Here is a 20,502-nt window from a genome sequence, read left to right as displayed (position 1 = left end):
ACATGATCCTTAAGGCTTAAATAATTCCTGAACTTAAAACAATTCAGTGTCATTCCAATTTACTCACTGTTAGCCAGTCTTCACTATGACTTTAAACAGCATTTCTCAACCTGGGCACTATTGACAGCCTGGATAATTCTTTATTGGGGGTATAGAAGGAGGAGGAGGATTGAGAGGTAGGCTGTCCTGTACATCGTAGGGTATTTAGCAGTCTCCTTGGTCTCCTCAGCACTCCCTCCCACACAAGTTATAACAACCAAAATGTCCCCCAACATTACCAAATTTTGCCAAAATTGCCCCTCGTTGAAAACAACAGTGATCTACCTGTTATGCACTCCCACTCCCCAATCTCCTATTACTCTCTTCAACCACAGTGGCCTGCTGTTCTCAGGAATGTTGCACATTTCCTGCCACTTGGACCACTCTTCAACCTGGTGTCTGTATGACCTACTCCATCACTTCCTTCAGGTCTTTATTTAAAAGTCATTTCAGTGAGACCTTTCATAAACATCCTATCTGAAATTTCAAGCTACCCACAATATCTCATAGCCTCTTTCTCTGTATTTTCCCCTAGTACCTACTGCTATACAGCCATATATTATACAGTTTATTATTTATTTTGACAAAAGACAATCTTTTTCAGTAAATTGTATGTTTCATGAGGTCAGGCAATATTTTTGCCTGTTTTCGTTACTACTGTACCCCAACCCCTAGAAAGGATATAGACAACCATTTCCTTCTTAAATGAATAAATGAATAATGCTGGCCCCATTCCAATTCCCATGATTGGTTTAGACAGTATAAAATAAATATGTGTCGAGTCTAGGTAACAAGAGGTGAAAAGAAGTTTCCTGGACACATTCTTGAAAGAGATAGTCTCTGATGTAATGGTTAAAATGGCTGCAGTCATCATGTGACCATGAAGGTGGAAAAAAGTACTAATCTAAAGCCCCAGGAATGGCAGAATATTCAACAAATGTTAGAACAGCTAGACATCCATATATACAAAAACAAAAAAAGAAGAAAGAAAAAAAACTCAACCCTTAATTCATACCCCATATAAAAATTAACTTGAAACTGATCATACAGCTAAATCTAAATACAAGATGTAAATGTAAAACCTTTTAGAGAAAACCTAGCAGAAAATCTATAATCTTTAATTGTATGTAGTTATAAAGTATAAAAAATTTAAAAGCTGGAAACCTAAACGAAGAAATTGATAATTTAACTTCATCAAAATGAAAAACTTTCACTTTTCAAAATACACTATTAAGTTACCAAGGATTTGGAACAACTTGGAACTCTCTTATATTGCTGTTGATAGTACAGCCACTCTGGAAAACAGTTTGGCAGGTTCTTATAGTGTCAAACATACAATTAACATACAACCCAGCATTCGCATATTTACCCAAGATAAATCCAAACCTGTATCCACACAAAGAATTAGAGCAGCTTCATATGTAATAGCCAAAAACTGGAAATAAATTTCCATCAACTGGTGAATGAATAAGCAAATACATAATGAACCATCACTCAGCAATAAAAAGGAGCAAAGCACCAGTATAGTCAACAAGCTGGATGAATATCAAAAACACAATGCTATGTAAAAGAAAGAAGACACAAAGGAGTATATACAATATAATCCTTTATTCGAAATTGAAGAGCTGGGATTGACTGCAAAGAGCTGAAACATTGCAAATGTTAAATTTCTTTACTGTGGTGTAGATACATTATTATACATTTGTCAGAATCCCTCTAGTTGTACACTTAAAATTGAATTATATATAAATTATGCCTCAATAAAATTGATTTAAAAGACTGGCAAAAGAGAAAGATAGGAAGATCCTGAGTCTTTGAGGCCATTATTGAACTACTAATTCAACTAATCGTGAACCACCATATTTTCATCTTCATCCATGAGGTGTTAAGTGTTCTTATTTAAACCACTTAGCATTGATTTTTATATTTCTTGCAGCCAAAATCTTCCTAACAGTAAAATAAAGTTTCAAGTTTCATAAGTGCCAATGATTTTTAAATGTTAATAAATTTGTACTAAATAAAAATGGCAACAGAGGAGCAGGTAAACCTATATTGAGAATATGTGTTTTTTTAAAGTGTTGAGATTTAATGCAGAATTTTATGATTCAGAGCATATTGCTGTGTGTATGTTTCAAGATGAAAACTGACAGAATATAGAAATACAAATTTTGGAACTAGTGAAAGAACATCTTCTGAATGAACATGATGAGAAACAAGAAAGAAAAGAGAATCTAGACATGAAAGCACTGAAGTGTGAGTCATCAGAAAAAAAATATGGGGAAAACTAGGTTTTCAAACAAAGCTATTTTGATAGATCTTACAGGCTATGAATGATTCACCACAAACACACACACACAAAAGGACTTCCTTGGCTGTATGCCAACTTGTAGGTATGGCATGGATTTTGCTTTTCAAAGAACCAGGTGCTATAAAATGCTTACACTGGTTAAAAAGAAAAAGAAAAACCCAACCATTTAGTAAGCATACTTTACAAGGCCAGGATCATTTCAAATCAATTAAAGTGTTAAAGATGATGCATAGACAAAACATTCAGAAAAAGCCAATATTTGTTACTTAAAGTGAGATAAGATCATATCAGTGGAAACGTTTTGCCTGCCAAAGAAGAGCTAGTTTTTTGCTTTATAAAAATCAGGAGGCCATTTGCACTCATAAACTTACAATCTCTAAACAGCTAAGCAGTTCCTGACATAGAAATTTTGAAAATGATAGAATTCAGGTGAATGGAATTCCAAGCCCATTAGATACACAATCAGACCAAATACCTATGTCCTCTGCATTCTTTACATATAAGATAATTATAAAGTATAAACTTAATCATCCAAATGACATAATTCTTGATTGTCTATATAAATGAAGGATTAGAATATTAAAAATAATATAAAATGTCATATCAGTATGTCATGTAAACCAAAAAGTATCTGAGATAAGTCTCAATCAATTTAGAAGTTTGTTTTGCCAAGGTTAAGGACATACACAGGATATAGCCTCAAGAGGTCCTGAGAACATGTGCCCAAAGATGGTTGATTTTATATATTTTAGGGAGACAGAAGACATCAATCAATACTTGTAAAATGTACATTGGTTCAGTTTGGAAAGGCCCGACAGCTTGAAAGGGGGGTGGGATGAGGGAGTTCCAGGTCATAGGTGGATTCAAAGATTTTCTGAGTTTATCTAAAGACCTGGAATCAGCAAAAAGGAATATCTGGGTTAAGATAAGGGACTGTCGAGACCAAGGGTATTAGTTTACTGATGGAGCCTCCAGGTAACAGGCTTCAGAGAGAATAGACTTTAAATGTTTCTTATCAGACTTAAAAAGATGCCAGATTCTTAGTTAATTCTCTCCTGGATCAGGAAAAAGACTTGAAAAGGGATGGGGATTCTCTACAGAATGTAGATTTTTTGCACAAGATGAAGTTTGCAGGGCCATTTCAAAACGTGTCAAAGAAATATATTTGGGGGTAAAATACTACATTTTTTTTCAGGGCCTGGTATCTGTAATGTTGGTATCTTACTGCTATGAAAAGTCTGTCTTGTCAGTCTTAAGGTCTGTGCTTTAATATTAATGCTGGTCAGTTGTGTGGGCATTTCAAAGGGAAGAGGGTGTAATGAGGCATACCCAAACACCCATTTCCATCATGGCCTGAACTGGTGTTTCCAGTTAACTTTGGAATGCCCTTGGCTGAAAAGATGGGTCCATTCAGTTAGTTTGGGGGCTTAGAATTTTATTTTTCATTTATAGTCAAATGTCTCAATAAAATTTTTTTAAGGATATTAATTTGTAGAACCCTGCTGCCAAACAATGTAAATGTAAATATGTATCAGATTGTCTCCCAAACAATTGAGTGTAGTAAACCAAATATTGACTAGCCAAAAGTAGTGTGATTCTTATCCTGTCCATTCCCCAAATACAAGCACCATAAAAGGTTAATTATAAGACTATATTTACACTCTACATCCTTTTTTTCCCCCAATTAACATCCCTGCAGTAACCAAAAACATGAGCTGGATAAGGAGGAGAAGAGGAGCTGGCTGAATGATTTGTAAGCAGAAGCTGAATGTTCAGTAAGAATAGTGTTGATGACGCATTCAGAGGAGAGGTAATAAATAGTTTCCCTGTGTGTCATGTAAGCCATGCTTTTAGGCTTTCCTTTCGGGCGATTGCAACAACATCCTCCAAGGGACTTGAAAGAACCTTCTATTCCCCAAATATTCCTGGCCATTCCCAGTGATTATCTCAGATATGCTCTATCACTTTCTCTCTCCTGCTGTGAACCTTTTGGTTGATATCTACTGTTGAGACATAGTTTACCCAACAAATTAGGTGGAAGTACCTGGCTAATGTTGCTAGCTGCCTTCTTCCACTCAACTCTATCGCTGACATTCTGTAGCTTGTAAGGCATCAAAATGGACCTGGGTTTTCTGCAACCCTTAAGACACTTAAGTTGTGGTCTACACAGAAGCAAAGGCTTCTCTTGTCCCTTTGGGTCACAATTTCTCTTACTGCTTTACTACTTCCACTACAGGGGCTAACAAATGTTTTAATGTAAACAGTGTATTTAGGTTTTCTTCTAAGTCTCACTGCCAATTTCAGGACCTAAGCATGCAGTTCAGAGCTAGTAGACACAACAAGTGAAAGATATTATGTTATATTCAGAGTTATTTTCCTTTAGATATCAGAAAAGTTATTGGACAAACCTAGTCTTCCTGAGTACCCCTTCCGTTACCTGTTATACTTAGTTATCTCACTGAAGATTCCTTGTTATTTCAGGCAAATAAACTCGGATGTCTCTGGATCTAGAAATGAGTGAAAAATATAGATTCCATCTGAGATATACACCATTATCAAATTACTTAAGATATACCAATATTTAAATCTATTTATTATAAAATACATGCTTACCAGGGCAACATAGTGAGACCCTGTCTCTACCAAATTTTATTAATAAAAAGTAAAAAAAAAAATTAGCCAGGTATGGTAGTGTGTGCCTGTATTCCCAGCTACTCAGGAGGCTGAGGTGGGAAGATTGGGAGCCTGGGAGATGGAGGCTGCAGTGAGCTATGATCACAACGCTGTACTCCAGCCTGGGCAACAAAGTGAGACTCTGTCTCAAAAATAAATAAATAAATAAAAATAAAACATAAATAAAAACAAAATACATGGTTATAGTAAATATTTAAGAAAATATCAAGAAGTAATTATAGAGGGGGAAATTGCCCATAAAAAAATTTTAAAAATAATCTCTGTTAACATTTTAGTTCATGTCCTTTCAGTGTTTTGTTTTTTATCCTGTAAAAAACAAAAGGCATCAAAAATGGACCTGGGTTTTCTGCCTTCTAGGTTATATGCTTTCTATAGTTGTACTCAAATTGCGTGTATATAATATTTTTATTCTGCCTTTTTCAGTTAGCAGTATAACAAACATATTTTCCCCCTCTCCAGTCGTCAGTCATGATCCCCCATCCTTAAACAATTAATCACTAAATCCTGAGTCTTTAATACACTTATTGAGGTAATGAGTTGGGGAAAGACAAGGAGTGATCTCAGGAAGCCAGGGAATTCATATTGAAATAAAAAGAAATGCTAGGGAGAAAAATAATTAAGAAGACTAGAGGAGAAACAGAAAAGACAGGAATTCAATCCTGTTGGATGTAGGAGAAAGTTTTAGGGAATAAGGAGAGAGGAATATGAAAGTTTTTTGTGGAGAACAGCTGCTCTGAGATAACTGAAACTGAAAGAGAAAGAAAAAGAGCATTTTTAAGAGTTGAATGTACTTCCCCTTTTGGCAATGTTCTGAGGAAGTGCAATAAGGATGCACATTGCTTTCAGTTATCTTTGGCTACAGGAGAATTGTTTCTTGGAATATGATACTATGTGAGGATCTTTTCAAAATGAGGGTATAAACTGGCCAGGATGATGTAGGTTTTATAATAGCTTTTAAAATTGTTTTATTTTTACATAAATCAGATAATACCTTACTTGCTGTTTCACATCTTGATTTTTATCAACTAATAGTATTGTGGCTTCCCCAACCTGTATCAATGTATAAATATTTTATCATATTCCAGTTGTACATGTTTTCTAATATTCCATAGTGTAGATGTATCATCATTTAACCATTTTTATTTAGATGAATATTTAGGTATTTTTAATTTTATTCCAAATTATCAATAAAGCAGAGATGTTAATCAGTCTTATTTCATCAGCACCTGTAGTAGTGACTGAGGTGTGGTAGAGGCTTGCATATTAAGTTGATAAAAGACAGATCAACAGGAAAAAAGACGTATGTATCTTTATTGATGCTAAATTTTTTTATGTGCATAGGGTCTCGCAGAAAGAAAGTGAAAACCCAAAGAAGCAGTTAGTCTTGGGGGCATGTATACCATTTTGAAAAGTGTGATGTATTATGGAGAAGTGACTAGACAAAATAAATGAAGGCTCCTAGAGGCAGTAAACTGTGGAACAGTGACTAGGAAATCTAGGGTAGATAAAGCTTGTTTAGTAAGTTTTGTTAGGCAGATAAGAATAATCATCCTACTCTTGGAACTGGAGAGAAAAACACCTTTACAAATGAAAATCTATGTTGCCTTTACAAAGGAAAATTTATAGACCACTGTTAGGCAGAAAGGAGGAGGCCAGAAAGTTCTTCCTGTGTGTGCCCGTATTAGTCCATTTTCACACTGCTATTAAGAAATATCTGAGACTGGGTAGTTTATAAAGGAAAGATTTAATTGACTTACAGGTTAGCATGACTGGAGAGGCCTCAAGAAGCTTCAAGTACCTGTTTCACAAGGCGGCAGAACAAAGAGAGAGCAGGGGAAACCGCCACTTATAAAACCATTAGCTCTTGTGAGAAATCACTCACTATCACAAGAACAGCATGGGGGAAAACCACCCCCATGATCCAGTCACCTCCCACCGCACCTTTCCCTCAACCCCTGAGGATTACAATTCGAGATGAGATTTGGGTGGGGACACAGAGCCAAACCATATCAGTGCTCCTCCTCAATTGCTTTCAGCTCCAAATCATCCTTATATCAAAGTGGCATATGTTGGAGTGTCATATTCTAATTCCTATATTGGCATGTAGCAGGCAATGAAATAAATGCTTGTTGATTGAATACTTGCTACACTGCCTATTTTTCAGTCTTTTATATTTTCCCAATGAGTTGGCAAATTACTGTGTTGTTTTAATTTTTATTTTTCTGATTACTAGTAAGGTTAAGAAACTTCTCATTTATTAGGCATTTGTATTTTATAAAATTAGCTTTGTCCATAGCTCTACCCATTTTTCTACTCAGTTTGATCATTTTCTGGAAACAGTTTCTTTATTGGCAAAAAGAAGGGAGACATATTGCAGGAGTATTGTAAGGTTTAAATGAGAAGATGGCAAAGAACCTAGCATAGTAAATATCTCCTTAGATATGAATGTACTTCCTCAATTTTCTCAGTCCCAAGAATATTCTTGAGAAGGAAGGTATTGGTCCACATCTTTTAAAACACTCATTTGAAAAATAGGGGATTTTGTTTCTGTGTCTTCCACAAACAGCTTTTTTCTTTAAGCTTTTCATTGCACACATGCAGATGTTTATGGAACAAGAGTCAAAACCTACTTCTGCATCCCTCACTGTACCTGCCCCCTTTCCCATAGAAAATAAACAGATTCTAAGGTCTTTCAGTTTTTATTCTTAGGGCCTATAGACCTTGAGCTCAGTTTGTCTGAACTAAAATTATATAGGATCTTGAGTACTTGATAAAGAGTTTAGCCTTGACATTATAGACCTTGGCTGTGTAACACGGAAGTCATGAAACACCTGCGACCATTTACATTTAAACGAATCAAGACAGGGGAATGGTGGCTTGTGCCTGTAATCTCAGCAATTTGGAAGGCTAAGGCAGGAGGATTGCCTGAGCCTAAGAATTGGAGATTAGCCTGGGCAACATGGTGAGACCCCATCTCTAAAAAAATACAAAAATTAGCTGGGCATGGGGGTGCATGCCTATAGTTTCAGCTACTCGGGAGTCTGAAATGGGAGGACAAGACTACAGTGAGTAGTGACTGCACCACTACACTCCAGACTGGGCAACAGAGTGAGACTCTGTCAAAAAAAATTAATAAATTAAGATTAAGCAAAATGAAAAATTCAGTACCAGTTTTATGAGTTATGTTTCAAGTGCTCCTTAGCCATATATACCTAGTGGCTACCCTATTGGACAGTATAGATTATAAAATATTTCCATCATTATAGAGAGTTATGTTGGACATCACTACTATAGACAATAGAAAATCACTGGAGACTTGAGCAGGAGGCTAACACTAACTGCTCATGTGTGATAACCACACAGAGTGATATATATATATGAGAAGGGTCTATTCTTTTATTTATATTTTTTTATTTTTTGAGACAGAGTCTCTCTCTGTCACCCAGGCTAGAGTGCAGTGGTGCCATCTCGGCTCACTGCAAGCTCCGCCTCCCGGGTTCATGCCATTCTCCTGCCTCAGCTTCCCAAGTTACTGGGACTACAGGCACCCGCCACCACGCCTGGCTAATTTTTTGTATTTTTAGTAGAGACGGGGTTTCACCATGTTAGCCAGGATGATCTCAATCTCCTGACCTCGTGATCTGCCCACCTTGGCCTCCCAAACTGCTGGGATTACAGAAGAACGGTCTATTCTTTAGCCAACACCATATTTTTTTGACTACTGTAATTCTAAACTTCATTTATTATTTTTTTGGTTTTACATATTATTTTTGTATATATAAACATACATTAATTTGAACATAGAGAAGTTGTGGAAGGCATATACCATCTTGATACTGATTACATTGGGTTATCTCAGCATATAGAGAGGGTTAGAGTAGATTAATGCTTTGTTTTAGACCTCTGGCACTTTTTACTCATTATAACAAAGAAAAATTCATTTGTGTTATTTCTATAAAATGAAATTAATGATATACCCACTTCACCACATTTATTTTTTAAAAAAGATCCTAAGGGATGATAATTTAGTACTACATAGAATGCAGATACTTTGTAGGAATATATGTTTCTTTTTTGCAATATAGAAAGCCCAAAGTAATATTTATTATATCAAAAATACTCCCTTTCCTGGTGGAAAAGGATGTACGATGCTGCTTCTACTCTACTTCCTATCTACCAGATATAGTAGGTGAGAAAAAAAATGTCATACAATTGGGACCACTTCAATAAGCAACTGGATAAAATTAATGATATGTTGATCTCAGATCTGAAAAGACTGGGCTTTATTTAGCTGTCTCAGACATATAAGAAAAAAAAATACTCTTTTTCAAGGATGTTTAAGAGGATACTTATAAACCACTCTTATGAAGTCTGTCTAATGGATAACAACCATAACTAGTAATGGAAGTTCTGTCTTCTAAGATAATTCCCCATTTATATAGTTCAAAAGAACAACTCTATTTTGAGGACACTGTTTTTTACATAGTAATCTCATTGTATACCCAAATGTTATCCACATTTTCCTATTTTATATTTTCATACATATGTGGTTGGGTCTCATCTGATGCCACTTCAATTCACTTATAAAATAGAAGAATTCTACTGCCCTTTCATACATCGTGGAGCTTTCTCTCTTCTCCCCTTCCAAGTTATAGAGAAGAAAGCTACAAAAATCTTCTGCCCTAGAAGTAAAGTTAGAAATGTTGAATTGATTGGATAAAGGTAACGAACATTCAAATGTCAGTATATTAGAGTGAGTCAATAATGTGAAGTATTTATGACAGTGCTGATTCATTTCATAAGGCTACTCAATCAACTATGAAATGCAAATGTTACTCGAGTCATGAAATCTTCCTCTGAAACTATCTGGACAATCTGTTACAGAATAATTCATGCTGCATAGATACTCTTGTGTTTTTAACGTACATAATAGTTTCCTGGAATCCAGTTCCAACCCATAACAAAAATAAACTGATAAATAGATAATAGGTGAAACAGAGAGTAAGGAGACCATAGACTGATTAAGAAATCTGCGAAAACTTCTGGGTAATGTAATGATAAGAGCAGGTTTTTATCTCCCTGCTCCCAAATTCCCATTGAAATGTCCAATATAATATTTTTAAGGGGGAAGGAGGAAAATAATTCTATGGTAGCAACAGAAAGGAAAGATGAATACTGGCCACACGCAGGAAACTTTGGGGGCATTTCTGTTAAAAGTAATACAGATAGGATTATACTGTTGGAAGGCATGGAGTACTCATGTCAAACATCCCCTTCTAGAAAAGCAATGTACCCATAATACAGTAGAGAATATACTAACCAATTAATACCACCACACCTTGAGATTTGGAGGTATTAGGGCTAAAGATAAATCTCAGGCATCATGTCATCAAGAGCACAGCCTCATTTATGTTGAGCAAAACATTTGGACCATATCATATGTCTGCGAGGCCTCATGGGGCAATGACCTGGCACCACTGAAGCTTGTCCCCACACCAAGAGTGAACCACAAAGCATTTAGAATAGTACCTAGTTTACAGATATTCAATAAATATTTTGAAGGAATAAATGAATTTTTTTAAGAGATACACCTCATGTAAATAAAGAGTTTGGGTGCAGCACACCAACATGGCACATGTATACATATGTAACAAACCTGCACGTTGTGCGCATGTACCCTAGAACTTAAAGTATAATAATAATAAAAAAAAAGATTATAATCAAGGAAAAAAAAAAAATCCTCTGCAATCTGGTATCAGCCTTCCTTTAGCACTGCCTTGAGGAATGAAGAACAAAGATGAGAGATGCTCTCATGCTCTAAGGCCAAGATAAGTTGACAGAATGGAACAGAGGGTAAGATGGAATGGCCAGAAACAGCAATTCAGATTCATTCACTCACTCATATATTCTTTGAGCTTGACTGAAGAGGGATAATATAATAAAAGAAACCATCCTGCCTTCTTAAAACTTAGAGCCTTGTAGAAGGAACAGCTGTTAAATAATCACTGGGAAAAACTATAGGATTCTATTAGGAGCCATAATAGGAGGAGCTGATTTCAGCAGTCAGGCAGGATCATGGGAGCAACACTTTGAGGGAGTACCACTTGAAATGAGACCTGAAAGATGAGGAATTGGTAGCAGGCAAACTGGGGAAGAAAGAACATTTCATGGAGAAAAGGACATATGCAAAGGTCCTGAGGTGGGAAGAAATTTGGTAAGGCCCCAAAACAACAACTATGAGAGGTGATAGCAGAAAATGATTCTGAAAGGTAGGCAAAGAACAGACCATACTGAAATTTGTGAGTTTAAATATTTTTGACTTTTTCCTAAGTAAAATAAGCAACCCACTCTTCCTTAAATAAGAAAATAATATGATATTGTCTATATTTTAAGACTAGCTACTAAGTAGAGAATGATTCATAGTGAGAGGTGGCAAGTAGTTATTAAAGTCTGTAAGCACCTGCCTAGGATCCTCAGAAATTATTTGGGAAGCAACTAGATTATCCGTACTCACATTGCATAGGAGCTTGAGTTATTTTATTTCTATGACAAAGGAAAGAGTTGATCTAGACAAGACATAGTCTAGTAGGAAATTATATCAGGTTAACAGAAACCATGTCCATTTCTTTTTGGCTATAAAACAAGACAGGGAAAGCACAGATGGCTCTCTGTGGATGACCAAACTGGGGAAAATTATCATATTTCAGGAAAGATCCTATAGTTTAGACTACATACCTTCTTTGAAGAATCAAACCTGCCTTCTTTTAAAAATAAATTTGCTATGATAAGCAGAAAATCCTTCTAGGAAAATTTGGATTCATATAAATGTAAATAACAAAGAGGATATTTTTACTTATGAAACTAAAGGTAACATATATTAATTTACTATTGTTGATTAACAAATTACCACAGACTTAGTGACTTATACAATATAAATTAATTCTTTTACAGTCTGGAGGTCAGAAATCCTAAAATCAGGATGTCAGTAGGGCTGTGTTCCTTCTTGAGGCTCTAGGGGAGAATTCATTTATTTGACTTTATAAGCTTCTAGAGGACATCTGCATTCCTTGACTTGTGTCCCCATCTTCTGTCTTCAAAGCCAATATTATAGCTTCTTCCAGTTTTTCTGTCTCGGACCCTCCTTCTTCCTTCTTAGAAAGCCCTTCGTGATTACATTGTGCCTTCCCAGATAATACAGGATAATATTTCCATCTTAGGATCCTTAATGTACTCACATCTGCAAAGTCCTTTTTGCCATGTAAAATAACATATTTATAGAGCTTCAAATATTCTTCTTTATGACACTAAATGGGAGAAAGAAAGGAGTGTCAACCACAGAGTTGTAAACAAAATGATGGTGCTTAAAAATTCAAAACACAGTCAAGTTATCCTTATGCATGAAAGCAAACATAGAGATATTTTCAAATATATAAATGTCAGAACACATATGCTATAGACTGAGTGTCTGTGTCCCCCCAAAATTCATATGTTAAGTCCTAACACCCAATGTGATGATACGTGACGGTATTTGTGAAGCAGGTTCACTGTGCACTGGATATCAACTTATCTGAATCTGGTGAGACAGAACACCCACACACAACAAATTACATGAAGCAGATTTGCCACTTACAAATAGGCAGCAAGAGACAGCAGAAGCTAGGATTCATGGTGAGCTAGTTTCCCAAGGCTCAGGAAAGCTGGCTGGGGTACATGGAATCTCAACTATGCATGTCCCACTTGCACATTAGCAGAGGGGCTACAAAAAGCAGCCAGTCCTGTGTTTCATACTGTGATGCCACATGAGATGCTGAGCTAAAGCACTGAAGGACATCCTATCCTATCCTAGGGGAGGGGAGACTGGAACAAAGCCTAGGCTGTCCCAGCTAGCTCCCCTTCATCTCAAGATTTCACATTGCCAGCACATTCTACAGTTATTCTTGAGAAGTGCAATTGAGAAAGGATGGAGAACTGCATCAGTCCAAGGCCACCCAGAGAACTGCAGTATTTGCAGGTGGGACCTTTGGAAGATGATCAGCTCATAAGGGTGGAGTTCTCATGAACAGGATTAGTGCCCCTACAAAGGGAACACAGAGGGCTCCCTTCCCTTTTCTGCCATGTAAGGACACATGCTATTTTATGAAACTGACAGTGTGTCCTCACTAAATGAATCTGCCGGTGCCTTGATCTTGGAGTTCTCACCCACCAGAACTGAATACATTTGAGAAATAAATCTCTTATTTATAAAGCCACCCAGTCTATGCTATTTTGTTATAGCAGCCGGAGCTGACTAAGACAACATACCAGGACACTTAGACCAACTAAAAGCCTAGGGAAAAAAACATTAAGTATGAGTCAAAAGGAAGAATATAACTTCTTTTCTATCTGTTCATAACCACAACAACTCCTATAGAAGATTTTTGTCTCCTGAACCCCTTGAAAGAAAAATTGCTCTGTAGAAGTAAGAAATAGTTTGGATTTGATTGAGTTTTCTAAGAGTGAGTGAAGAGGAAGGAAGACAGACAGGGAAGACAGATCAACCAGAGAGATGATATGAAGCTGGGTAGGATAAGAGCTCATTGTAAGACAGGGTTGTGGGATGGACAAAGAACCTGTTAAGAATGATTGTGTCTACTGTTCCACTCAAAGTTGTTTGGATTGTTATAATTTCAGTTCTTCTTCTACCTTCCTTCCATTTTTTTTGAGTTTGTATGAGTGAATGTGTAAATTGAAGATTCCATGTTCCACAGCTGAGCAGATATGATTCAAATCAGAGATAGCACAATTCAAATCAGAAAAAGCAGCAATCCAGAGGTAGCGATGAGAACAAAAGCCTCTGAAAGTCCAGAAAATTTTAGGAAGGAGTTTTGAGTCAATTTTACCTAGCTTTTGAGAGAATGGGAAAGATGTAAACTACCATTTGGATTGTAAATGAATTAGGGAAATTATATCTGCTGGACACTGGTGGTGTTAATAATCTGATGTCTACATAATCATTTTAAGTATCATTTTAAAATGTACTTGAATGTTTTCTTTATTTTAACTCTCAACTTCAATGGTTTATTTTTCTCTACCCTTACTAAAGCCTATCTGTGAGGGAAGGGAGAAGATCAACAGCCATACTCTTAGTCTTGTTATCACTAAAAAATGTATCCCTCCCAAGCTCAACTCTCTTCTTCTGATTTTCATAACACCACACTCTCCTGGTGCTCCTTCTGGCCCACTCTCTATTCCTTCTAAGTCTAGTTTGCTTAGCCTGATTTTGCTCAGTCTGTACCCAGAGTGCAGACACTGGCCATCTTTCACTGAAATGAAAGATGTGATGAAAGACAGTCACTACCATTTCTTTGTGACACACCTCTGCAAACTTAGGGGCATAAAGTAACAACTACGTTATCATACTCACATATTCTGTGGGTCAGGAGCTTGAAAAGGGCACAGGGAACATGGCTTAACCCTTTGGGAAGGTGTGCATGCTGGGGGTGACTCACAGCGTAGGAGCTGGAATCATCTAAAGGTTTGATCAGTCACATGTTTGGACTGTAAGCCAGACTGATGATCACAGCTTGGCTTCCTCACAGCATGTCAGCTTCAGAGTGCTGGCACTTCTTACATGGTATCTCAGGGCATCAAGCATGAGTGTTCCAAAGAACACGACAGAAGTTGCATTGCCTCTTCTTACCCAGCCTCAAAAGTCATATGCCTCACTTTCAACCTCATGCTATTGATTATAAACAAGTAACAAGCCTACCAAGACTTAAGAAGAGAGGTAGACCCACCTCTGTATAGGAGTATTATGAAGATCACAATAGAGAAGTGTGCAGGATGGGAGAGATTTTTGCTGCCATCATTGAAAAGTACAATCTGCCACACAAGTTTTGACCAATTCAGTGAGTTTCAAGCTAGTGTATTTCCTTTCCTGCTTGATATTTCTACTGCGATCTAACAGACATTTCAAATACAACCTGACCAAACAAGAAAGAAAATACGATATATTTTTGCCCAAGCCAAAGCTTAGGATGATGGTGAGATTGTGAGAGGAAACAAGAGGTAGAGTGCATTAAAGACATTTTAGATTATTTAAATGAAAGAGTAGAAATTAAAGTCTATACAGCAAAGTATTAGAGACTTAAATGTAAAACCCCAAACATTAAAACCCTAGAAGAAAATCTAGGCAATACCATTCAGGACATTTAAAAATGATATTTAAAACAAAGATGAATAAATGAAACATCTAAAGACATTTAGATTATTTAAAATGATTATTTAGATGTCAAATTGCTAAGTGTTTAAGTTAAAGTTATTAGATCTGAGGAAAAAGCAGTAATATGTGTGCATATTCATTGAGCAAAACCTTGCTATCAGTATCAAATTGATGAGAGCTAAAGAAGGCATCAGACAATCCAAAATACAGCAACAGCTTTATAATGGGAGAGGTCTTATTGCAGGATAAGAACAGGCATCATGCCTGAGACCACCTACCAAAAAAATGACTCTGAGGTTAAACTGGGTTGCTAACTTAGATGAAAAGTAAAGTATTGCTGGTAGAAATTAATCTAAATAACTTCTGAAGATTCTTTAGACTGGACCAGACAGAAATTCAAACTCCAGGAAAATATGGAATGGCAGTGACTCTAGAGTTCAGTAATATTCAGAAAGGGCAAATGATAATGATAAGTGCTGTGTTAGATGTTTCTTTCAGATGCAAATATGCCTTCTTCATCTACATACTCAAGGTAAAGTAGGATGACTCACAGATAAATGTAGACCAGGAGCTCATTAGACCCCTGAGCTGGCAAAGATATTTTGATATGAAAACAACAACAAAAAAAACCCCTAAATCCTAAGAACCTTAATATGACAGGGGAGGAAATCTATGTCTGCCTCAATGTAGGAATCAGAATAATTTGATCTGGTCCTAAGAAATGACTATGGCTAAGAAAAGAAAACAGAAAGATCTCGCAAGTTATGCCAGTCATACTATCTTCCAGTCAAGACTTTGGTCAATATAGAAGTACTTTTAACTTTTTCTTTAAATGTTAGTGAAAGTTTCTTTTGTAAAAGTCAAACCTTGTTTCTACCTGAGTTGACACAAAGCAAGATTGTACCATCTAAGCAGTGTTAAGAGGAAAATCAGAGCCCTTTAAGAATTTAAGTCCAGTGGTAGATATGAAGACACTGGTTTAAGACAGAAAAGAATGGTGGAATAGGCCAAATAAGAAAAAGATAGTGAAGGTGGAAGAAAATTGGAGATGCAAATTATGTTGATCTCTTCATGCCTAGAGATTTGTCTATTATTTTTTCCTATTTCATTCATAATAAAAACAGAAAATAGCTAGTCAGTTTTCATAGAACTCTTTAGGCTTTTCAAGGAATTTATCAAATAGACTTCTCACCTGGCTTTTTAGGAATTATTGAATAACTGAACTGCAGTTAGACCTCTTGCTCATCTTCCAGAATGTTTAAAGGTATTTTTCTAGAGAGATCAAATTGTTAAGTGTTTTAATAAAGCTGTCAAAAGTTTTAAGAATCTAGGAATTATTCTATTGGCTTACTCTTCCTAAGAAACTGCTTCTCTTCTTTATATTCCTAACCTTTGATGTAGAGCTGTAGTAAATAGAAACTATGGATAAGACCAGGAAATTATGTTACCTCTTGTCACTCTTAAGTGTCCCCTCTTTCTGGGAGCCCTGGAGTACAAAGCACTAAATCAGGATCAATACAAGTCCCAAGATAAAAACAGTTTCCCTTGCTCTCTACCCTAAAAATAGCTGGCAAGTCCAGGTGTAGTATTCAGACATTTTCCATCTAGATTAAAGACCTAGATTAAGGGATTGTTTGAGTCTATTTTATAATAGATTGTCACTGTCTTTCTTACTAGGCATTTCTTCACTTGAAAGCCTAGGCTGTGGTCTTTCTCCTTCACCAGACAGATAAATACAGTAGTGTTGGTCACATTTTCTAAAACTATGTTGTTCAGCCACATTCAATTCCTCTTCTTAAGATCTCTCTTTAAAAATTTTGGCTATATTCATGAAAACTTAAATTTCTGTTTGGGACGGACTTTGTTCCCCCTTTATTACTGTCACCATTCCTATTATTCTCTTTGGTCACCCTCCCATGCTGGATACTTATACTTCCATAAGTCTTGTAGATGGAGCTGGTATTATTTTTCTACTTTGACACACTTGTCATAAAGTTATGTCATTATTTCTATCTTTATAGGGGCCAATAGTTATATACATTGACTCAGAAGTACAAACAAGTAATTTTAATTTATATAGTTGACTACCTTTATAATTGACTTTTTAAACTCTGCAGTCCCCCTTTCCACCAATCCACCAAGCCCTTTCCACCACTACCCTCCATTACTACTGCTAACATGATAACCAACAAAATCATATATTTGTTAAGTAGGGAAAATACCGCTTTCTATTGTTTAAAAGGCTCTTTTAGGTATATATTCATTCAATTTAGAGCTTATACTATCAATCAGGGCTGCTTTTCTACTCTGTAGAGTAGAAAAATGCCCCTGATCCTTTTCCCTGAATGTAATTTGAATACCTGTGGAAACTTGCATATGACCATAGGGTTGGATGGCAAGGCATTTGGTCCCTGGATTCTCTTTGGACTCCAGTGAGATTTTTCTCATTTTTGCTGAGTCACTGGGCAATCTGGATTGATGCCTTTAATTTTGGAGTACTATGGAATGAAGGCACAAGATTATTAGGAAGGGAGATGGTTAAACAGATAAGGGCATCTTTAGTTTGAACAAAACACTGCTACTACTCAACTTATTATTACTTTATTTAAATAAAAGTTTAAAATTATTCTTTAGTTAGCCATGGCTTGGCTAAAAACTGTTAAAGTTGGCTGGGCATGGTGGCTCAAGCCTACAATCCCAGCACTTTGGAAGGCCAATCACTCGAGCACAAGAGTTTAAGACCAGCCTAGGCAAAAAAGTGAGACCCATCTCTACAAAAAAAAAACAATAAAAAAATAGCTGGGTGTGGCACATGCCTGTGGTCCCAGCTACTTAGTAGGCTGAGGTGAAAGGATTGCTTGAGCCAAGGAGGTTAAGGCTTCAGTGAGCTGTGACCATGTCACTGCACTCCAACTTGGGTGACAGAATGAGACCCTGTCTCAAAAAAACAAAAACAAACAAAGAAACTGCTGAAGTTTATAGATTCATATTCCTTCAGCAGTCCACAAAGAAAGATTTCCCTTTTGACACCAGCCTATAGGAAAATTAGGTTATTAAATGGTATTTTATTCCATTAAGGTCAATACGTTCTAAAAACAAAACAGAACTATACTCACTCTTTTAAAATGCTACACATGCCAATACTGACAAGCTTCATCTAAGAATTCCACATTATTTGGGAACCTGCTTATTTTTCATAACTGAATATTCATAGAAAGAGTAATTGTGGATATGTAGTTGTCAGGAGTCACATTAACTTTTCTTAGTTAAACATTAGGATGTTCTCATGCCATAGATATTATTTACATAAGCTAGACACTGCATTGTCTCCCTCTCTCATTCCCTCACTTTCTCTTTCTCACACGTGCACATGTGTGCATACACACACACACACACACACATAATTAGTCTCACTGGCAACACTTGTTCTTAGGTAACAGACATTCCAATAAGCTCAGCAATTCAAAGATTTTCTATTATTCTTTTGGAAGGGACAATGTGCTAGGCAATTTTCACTTTGTACATCTCCATTATGCAAAGAAACAAGTGAGACAGAGTACATTGAAAGAGGGAAGACTTGCAATAGTCGAAGTATTAAAATCCCCCAGTAGAGTCACATTTCATTTACACATAGTTTTATAGAACATTATTTAATGCATAAGAAGTAGTCATCTATACTGAAATCACAGAGACCATTACATACTGATGAATGCTTTGTATACCTTATAAATTAGATGAAAAGAAATTAGGAGTATGGGAGCAAAAGTTAGATAAAGGAAGCCCTATGGGGAAAGGCTAAACAGGAGCTGGTAATCTGCAAACGTCAGGCAAAAGGTTTTGAGTGTCCCTAGCAGAAGCTTACCTTTTCTATAACGGCCACCCAGCTGGCATCTTTTCTATGGTAAACTGAACCAACCTCGATATACACAAAGACAAAACATTCCAAAACAGAAGGGCATCCTTAAGCCATCTTGGAGATTCATTCCATTTCCAAAAAATAAGTTCAGGCCACAGTTCTTGGCTGTCTGTCAGATCTAAGTTAGACAATAAGATAATTTTGTGGCTTATGAATGAGCAACATTTATAAAATAATTTTGAGTGACAAACATAAGGTAGATAAAAGACATTTAACTTTAAATGATTAAAATATAGCAGACATTTAAATTAAAATAAAAACTAGCCTATGATTCTGTTCCTTTGTCTGGTTCTTTACTTAGGGATTTCTCCAAAATTGGCCTTTGAATTCTTAAGAAGTCAAACAGAAGAAGGAAACCACTTTCTCAGTCATAGCAATAGTAATGTCTTACCATATAATGAGCTATCAATATGTGCCAGGCCCAGCTCTAATTGCTTTATAGGTATTAACTAATTTAATGTTTAAAAAAGAAAAAAAAAATGAGCAATTCCTTTTCTTGTGCCTAGTTTACAGTGAATCAACCTGAGGATCTGAGCAGTTTAGTTACCTGCCTAAGGTCACATGTCTTGGAAGAAGCAGAGACAGGTTTTGAACCTAGGAAGTTGAACTATAGAATCTGTGCTATTAGCCACTCTACTAAACTGCATACGGTGTTCGGTGCAACATGGGATTAAGGACAGGATGGCTCAACTAAATAATGACCATATGAAGCGTACTTTGCCCAGAAGAGAAGGGTTACCACTTAGCCATTCTCCCTTTATTCTACAAATTAACCCCCATGTGGAAAAGCAATGTCTATCATCCACATTTACATTTGGTTTCTGGTAAAGGTCTTTTTCCTTTATATTTGAATTTCTTTTGATAATCTTTAACCCCCAAAAAATGATGGAGTCTTCTCATAAATTTGCTCTCACACTAGCTAATTAAATTTAGCATCTTCAGCATGCATTATTACTTAAATACGATGTGACATCTTAAGAGCTTAGTGTTGTAGGGGTCGATTCTTTATGATAGCATCAAAATTTGGAATAAAATGTCTTAAGAGGTTTTGGCCCTTACATGGGAGGTAACAGATTTGCTCTAAATGGATCTGTGGATAGGCTGGCTAGAAATAAAGTTGGATAGGCCCAATTTTAGGACAAACAATTCTAAAATAAAATATCAGGAAGGCCACAATTCTCTTTGTTCCACCAAAATGAACAATACTGTTAAAACCAGTGGGAATTTCTTCTCAATGAACTGATGTTGACTATTAAAAATTAGCTGAATTTATGGTTCCATTACTAATTGAGGTTTTACTCACTTAAGTACTTTAATTATTTTAATGTAATAGCAACCCCCCAA

Source organism: Piliocolobus tephrosceles, chromosome 15 (assembly GCF_002776525.5).
Source record: "Piliocolobus tephrosceles isolate RC106 chromosome 15, ASM277652v3, whole genome shotgun sequence".
Taxonomy (NCBI): domain Eukaryota; kingdom Metazoa; phylum Chordata; class Mammalia; order Primates; family Cercopithecidae; genus Piliocolobus; species Piliocolobus tephrosceles.
Note: the sequence above shows the minus strand (reverse complement) of the source record.